Source organism: Motacilla alba, chromosome 2 (assembly GCF_015832195.1).
Source record: "Motacilla alba alba isolate MOTALB_02 chromosome 2, Motacilla_alba_V1.0_pri, whole genome shotgun sequence".
NCBI classification, from domain to species: Eukaryota; Metazoa; Chordata; class Aves; order Passeriformes; family Motacillidae; genus Motacilla; species Motacilla alba.
In genome coordinates this window covers 128597811-128605415 of record NC_052017.1, presented here as the reverse complement: position 1 = coordinate 128605415, position 7605 = coordinate 128597811, and positions in this window count along the sequence as shown.

The window sequence follows — 7605 nt, the reverse complement described above, 5'->3', positions numbered from 1 at the left end:
CATCTTAAAACTACACCAGCCCAACCTATTAATAACTAGCTCAATCCAGCTCTTGCAAGAAGAGGCACAACAGCTGCCTGGCTCTTCTTTCTGTCCCCAGCCGTGCCATCCTCTTCCTTGGTGCCAACTTTGATCTTCATTTTATAGTACCGGGAGTTAAACCAGCAGAGACACGTCCACTGCTCACTTTGGTTTTTCATGAGTTCCTTTTCTGCCCGTTTGGTGCCTTCAGCTAGTTCAGTGCATGGTCAGCTGAGCAAGGGGCTGTGGGCTGGGGAGAGGGTGGGCTCTCCTGGGTTGTGGGCAGTAACACGTGTGTTCATTAGCTCAGCTGCAAGTGAAGCCATGCAGCAAATACGGGGAAAGTTTTGAGTGGGCAGTGATGTTCAAGGGACAAGGCATCTATTTGGAAATCAGAGCAAGCCTTTATTCTGTGTCACAGAGACGAGGAAGAGAAGGAGGTTAGGGATCACACTTTAACATTATTTATTTTATTGATTAATGGCCCTTGTGGGCTTACTCTGAGCCTTTCTTCTTGCTTTTTTCTCATGTCTAAAGTTCTCTCTGTCTTGAAACTCTGAACCTTGTTTTAAACCCTTGCTATGCCTTGAGCAGGATTTATTGTTTGTCAAGGCACCCAAAGAAGGTCATTTTGCTCTGGGTGGAGGCTGAAACTGCTGTTGTTTAAGTTTTCAGGGAGAACCCCTAGATAAACGAATCCAGCTCTTTCAGCTGCAGCCAATTCCTGGCAGAAGGGTTACATAAACATACTCTAAACCTCAAGGGTATTATAAATAAATCTTATAAAATATTAACTTTTTTTTTAGTCTCTGAACAAAAAGGGTGCTAAACTGATTTAAACTTGTATTAAGAAAGGAATAAACCAGTTGTTTATATAAAATATTAATCCTGACCTTGTTCTCAGTCATTTGTTTCTTACTGTTCTGTACCCTTACTGTTTTTAATAAAGTACTTCTTTTTTCTTTCAACAAATATTTTAAGTGTCATGTGTAATTATTGAAAATCTTCTTCAAGACTGCATAGATTCTAGTAAGTTAGCTTTTTGTGCCACCAGCTCAGTGGGAGTAAGGATTTGGCTTAATGTTTTAGCAAGTCTTTAACACTGTAGATGAAAATTGAAGCTTTGTAAGAGTCATCACCAAACTTATTTTTCATTATCTGTGTTAAAAAGCACATTCCATCACCTTTTTCAATATTTCTCAGAAGCTGAAAGGTGACCACCTCTCTGATGCGTACTTCTTACTGAATATTTTGTCCCACTGACTACTCAGACAAAACTCTGAAATCCTTGGGCAGCAGTGCTAGTGACAGCAATGGCTGGTTTAGGCAGAGGTAGTTCAGTTATTACTCTAACCTGGCATTTCTGGGAAAAAACTCCAAGTTCTGTGTCAAGGAAATACTGATCAGTTAGAGCCCGCCCTTGTTATACGAACATCCAGATTCAGTTTGTCAGCAAAGAAGAAGAAAAGAGGCCCTCAGCTGTCCCACTGCCCCAACAGAGGCTGATGTTTAGGAAGTCTACATATACTCATGTAGACACAAAAGTCTTCATGCAGAGGAGAACAGAGCAGGGAGGAGAGAGATCTCCCCCAGAATATCCAGTGGTGGAGGCTGGGGTGTTAACTGGGACATGGGGGACAGCCATTGGGATCCCTCATCTCCAGCAACAAGAGCAGAAAGTGATCTGACAGTTCTCTACACTCACATGGCCTAGGATATATTCTCCCATCTCTCATTTTCTGAATAATCCTGGATTAATCCCAATATCAGAGTTAAGGAAAAATCCACGTGTACTAACGATAGTGTTTCCTGTCAAGTTCCACGCATACAGGCCTATGCAGTTATTTTTACCTGAACTACTAAAAGTATTCAACCAAAAATCTTTGTTTAAGGAGAACACTAAGAAAATCAGTTTAATGGCAGTCGTTTAAGTCCTGGCCAAAAAATAATACATTCATATGTGTGCTAATAAATACTGGGCCACTTTAAAACACATTTGCCCCATTTTTCATGCTTTAAACATCTCAGTCTTTAATTATGAAGTAGATGAAAAGCTGTCCCAAAGGACATTGCTGTGAAGGGGTTTCATCTTTGTTTGCTGCTGCATTTTTAATTTTTGGTATGTTTCTCTGTAGATTAATTGCTGGTAATCCTTTGTTTATTTCTTGTTATTATTGTGCTCTTTCACTTCCCAGCTTCAAGCACAAATGAGGTTGTACAAGGTGCTATGCTAAAAGCAGTGGGAGACAAAGGTCTCAGTGATTTATGGAGAGTGAGAGCTTCCTTGGCTTTGTGCTGTGGGACTGGGCTGGAGCGACTCTCCTGCCGAGGAGAAGGAAATAGCAATTTTTCCTTATCCACTGGCACCTTTGCCAACCATGGGCTTATGCCACTGCACTCAATAGGAATGGCTGCTCATCTGACATTCCCAAGCCTCCTGGTGTTTTACCTGGGATTCAGGTATACTCCCATGACACGGATGGATCTATCAACATACTTTACATACACCATCAAGTAAAAGCCAGATGTTACCGACTTCCAATTACTTCAGATTCCGACTGCATGCAGACTTGTGGGTGAAACAGTGTCCTATGCAACTTTTTGATACCTATCTTTTGTTAGGTTAGTCTCATCTCTCTTCAGACAGCAGATGAAAATAGGACTTCTACAGAGAAGAATAAGGCATAGCTTCAGCTAATCAACTTTATCCCTCTCCTTGCTGTAGGTTACTGACTGTTTCTGATCAGGAACCTCTCCATAGCTGTGCCACATTCTTTGAACACACAAACACACGGATGCAGAACTTGAGGCCGAGTTTTCAAGTGTTTAGTGCATCATGACTGTCCAACTTTGGGATCAAAATAAGACCATCAGACCTTAAGAAGCCTTTGCTATTAATCTAAGAAGTTCCTTCAAAAATCTTGCTCTCTGTGGGACAATGTACTCTCCTCAGAATTTTGTCTCTAGTTTTTAGCACCTATCATAACACTTCCATATTGCCATGAGAAGAGATGATTTACTTGGCCCCCCTTGCACAGGAGTGTAAGCCCACACAAACACAGTTTGGTTCCATGTTGTTGTCTGATGTGACACACAAATGCAAATACAGTGAATATTTGAATGGAATTCACAAAGTGTGTGCTTTTAAGATAAATGAAAGCCAAGTCCTTCTACTGCTGCTTTGGATGCAAATGTATTTGTAATGAACTCCGGGTTTTGTCTGTATCCCTTATCTTGCACCTGTTATCATCCTTGTTGTAAAAAGCTTAGGGGTAAGCTTGCCAAATGATATGCCCCATCTGTGCTACCTGGATAAACCGTGTTAGCAAGAAATATGCAAACTGAAAAGCCACAAGTTCTTGACAGACAGGTACCAGCACCTTCTCTCTGGCTAGCAAGGACAGGGTCTTTGTGTTCTTTCAACAAGTTGCCAGCCTTTTCTTTGAAATTCCTGTGAAGTTGTTGGGAGGGAGATGAGAGAAAGAAGGAGAGGAAGTTGAGGGTGTGCAAACTTGTTTGGGGCATGCAGATGAAGTCAACTGTAAATATAACAATGATTTCACCAAGTGAATGTTTCTTCACCAGAAGCTAAATTGACCTAAATGTTGTGTCTGCTGTGTTGAAAGCAGGTCTGTTTGTTATGTACACTGCTTTTGTTTATATCTCTTTGCTTGGACCCCTGCAAGCCAGACTAGCACTCAGAAGGAGGGAAGGTGAGTAATGAGAAACTGCATCACTAGGACTTATCCCTGACAAGCCTGGGAAGAAGTGACAGCAGATACAGGATGGTGAGAGAGGCTTCAGGCATTTGGGCAAGGCAGCAACAGTAGAGAGAACAACTTGTTCCAGAACCTTATCATGTTCTACTGAGGTCTCCACACTTTCCTATGTTTTCTTTTTTAGGAACATACAGGAGGGACCATTATTGAGTAATTAAAGCACAAAGTTGGCAGCTGGGCTTCTGAAGTCCTGTCATTGAGTTCCTGTGGCTACACTGTCTGCATGGTCACCTCTGAGTGAGAGAGGTGACCATTCATGGTCCTGGGCCAGGTCATTTTAGCTGACTAGCATCTTTAGTGTTTACATCTGTGTGCCTTTTTGTGCACAGGGCACATCACTACTGCATATTAATGGGGATAGAGGGTGGTATGAGAGCTGTCCCATTTGGGAAGGATTCCCCAGGCCTGTGTCCAGCTTTGCTAACTGAGGCAGAAGAGATGAGCCCAGCAGCACTTGCTGTGGCTGGATGCAGACAGCTCCCTCTTCTACTGTTCTTCTTCTGCCTTGTGCTCCCTGTGCAGGCATGTTGGGGCTTGTTACTTCTGTGTGTTAGAATGAGGTAAAGGGTAGAACTTGGCATCAGGAGTGACCTGCAAGGGAATTCACCTAATGCCATTTCACCAAAAGAAGAGACAGAATTAGGACCCACTTTCCTTTGGCTGCTTGTCATATGGGGTCTGTGTCTGCAAGAGCTAGGAAGGATCCCTCACCTGACCTGCACGAGCCTCGTCAGTCAGCAAGGGTAACTCATAAACTGGTTACCCTGGCAGAGTCCAAGATGACGGCTTGTTTTGGCATTTGGATACATTCCACCAGACACAAGCCAGGAACTTCTGATGTCTTCTGCTGTTTAAAAAACTGGTGGCCTGAAGGGATCCCTTTTTATTATGGTCAGTTCAGCCTAACCCCTGACCTGTCCAAGAACTTTAACCAGGCTCCAAACTTTCAGGGTTGGGTGTGCTGCCAGGCAGCTGGGCAAAACATTACAGGTTTGCTGGCAGTGCTACAGCAACCAATGCACACTTACTGCCTCCAAGGCCCTTGTAACAGCTTGTAAAAGGGCTCAGAGAAAATTTTGTGTGCAGAACAGACACTCCTAGGATGTTGCAGACCAGGCAGTGTGCCAGTTTCCAGGGATAAGACAATGCTTTGGGAAGCTCACCTGTAACCAATGACTGGCAGCAACATGTTCAAAACTTGTTGAGCTACAAGGACACAGACAGATTCATTGCATCTTGACTTTTACTCTCTGTCCCCATGGCAGTCTCCTTCCCCGCTCCTGATATGAAACTAACCTCTCCTCCTCTCTCCTGTCTACATCCCAGACCCTCATGCAGGTGTTGGCAGTCCCAGTGAGAACAGCCTGTAGAGTCAGCTGCTTAGCAGGAGACTGCCCCAAGTCCTGCAAGCTTCTTTTTAAAAAAAAGTTTCTTTTTGAAACCCATTGTGCAAGGGGGCAGGGTTGCTAACCCAACTAAAATACCCTTAAATGATCTGACAACTTTATACCGTGTAGGCCATAAGGAACAATTGTAGGGACAGTACTGCAGATTACAATGTAAAGACACATGTCTAGGCTCCTGAGACTGTGCAGCATTTGCTCTATTTGTATTAATTTTAAAATGGTTGCTGAAGGAATATAAAGTTTCCTGGGACTGGTTCCTGAGGTGAGTAAGGGATGCTGATGTGCCAGAGGTCCTGTGGCAGCCAGCTGTACCGAGATAATGCCACATGCAGAACTAGGATCTTGGGTGTCTTAAGTATTTTTTCTTACAAAAACTTGGGCACTTCCAGCTCCTCAGATCAACAACCTGGGCCTGATGTCCAGTCAAACTGCTTTCTGCCTAGTCTTTATCTCAGGTATAAATTCTGAAACATCCCCTTCTGAAACTCAGCCTGGTTCCTCAGAGGTCACACAGAGTGCTTCCACCCTGGCACATTGTTCTGCTCCATCTCACAGTGGGATCCTACTCTTTCAACCATCCACATGAGCATTCTTACAGATGGTGTTCTTACTCCTCAAAGAGAATCCCTCCCAGCTCTGCTTGGACAAAGTAATTTGTCAGATCCAGGGGGCCTAGGAGAGGGGACACACTTGGGCAGAAGCCAGGAGGATCTTCTGCAGAGGGCTTCAGGGCACAAGTATGCATGGGAATTTTGATACTGAAATTTGCAGCGGTAAGTAGAAACAATCCCCCTCAAAAGTGTTCCTTATCAGCCAACCATAGTAACTAGCAGAGTACAGCATTTGCTGGAAAGAATGAGGTGCCTAGCTACTGCCCTGCTTTTCACTTCCCCACATTTTTCTGGTGACGTGGAATCTCAAAGCATTTCTAAAACACCTTTTAGAAATCAGCTCTTTTCAAATCCACAAACACTCCAGTTCTGAGCATTATAAATGGTCATGCTAATTAAATGCAGCTAAAATAGTGAAAAGAGTTGCAGGGCAGACAAGATCAATGACAAAACACCCTGAGAGAGCACAGAAGGGAAAAAAGTACTGTAGAAAGGTGATTTATGGTGGTTCTCTGGTTGCTGAAGCAGAACAATTATTGAGAATCTTAAGGAGAAAGGAGCTTTAGGTTGGAAGATTGACGACTGAAAACCATGGGGAAGTAATCCTTTCAGCACCAGCATGGCAAAGCTTTGGTTCTGGGAGGCAGGTCAATGTAGGTCAGCGCTGGCTCTGGAAATGCTAAGCTGGGGAACCTCTCTGGTTGCTTTCTTACACCACGTTGCCTCCTCCTCACCCCCTCTTTGACAAAGGGAAGGCAGTGCATTTTGGTGTTGTCATTTCACATTCAGCTCCACAATCTAATTCCTAACCAAAGGCTGCAGCCCTAGGCAACCTGATGCAAGGGTAAAATAAATTGCTCCAACATGGTGCTCCAACTCTAACTTCCTAGAGTTAGGAAGTTCTTAAATGTAGGTCATATTGGGATTTGTCTTATGTAAGGGGTTCTTTTGTCATCTTTTACCCTATATCAGCCACTATCACCTTTTAACATAAAGACATTTCAAGGTCCATCTCATACAAATATGCATTTGTGAGTTACTTTGTAGCCTCCAGTAACTTTGTGAAAAAAATAAGTGAGAATAAACGTTTATTCAAAGTGACATTGTTATACTTTCCTATAGAAAGTTGTTCCTGCCCAGGGCAGGGGGGTGGAACTAGATAATGTTTAAGGTCTGTTCCAACCCAAGCCAATCTATGATACTGTGACTGTATAATCTGAAAACATTGTATGCAAAGATTCTGTCTCCGTATTCTACACAATAAGTAATATTCCAGCCTGACCAGTAAGCCCATTGCTACACAAGGTGAGAACTGGAAAGAGTCAGCATGTTGATTTTTGAAACTTTTAAATTTCTTTTGGATTAATATAATTGCATATTTGAACAATTGTACTGTTATGTTTGGACAGTTATTTTATGACCATCACAGGCTGTAATTAGACATAGTTGTCTCACTTTAAAGATATCATTTTCTTTGTTTCAGAAGGCTTCAGACAGCAATTATTGCAATTGGATGGTGTTCCAATAGCCAGTCTCAAGGAAACTCCTAGGATGAGTCACACCATTGGCAAAACATGTCAAGTGTGGTGTTATACTGTCACATAACAGAAAGTCAGTGTCTTTTGCTAATGTTTTAATGACAACCATCTCAAGTCATCCAGGTTTTCAAAAAGTGTCTCTTATTCACACATAATGATCTAGGTTGCAAAAACACCCTTGGAAGATAAAGTTAATAAAATAAGCAGCTAGTTATTACAAACTTCTTAGCTTAATTTTATTGTGTGGAAA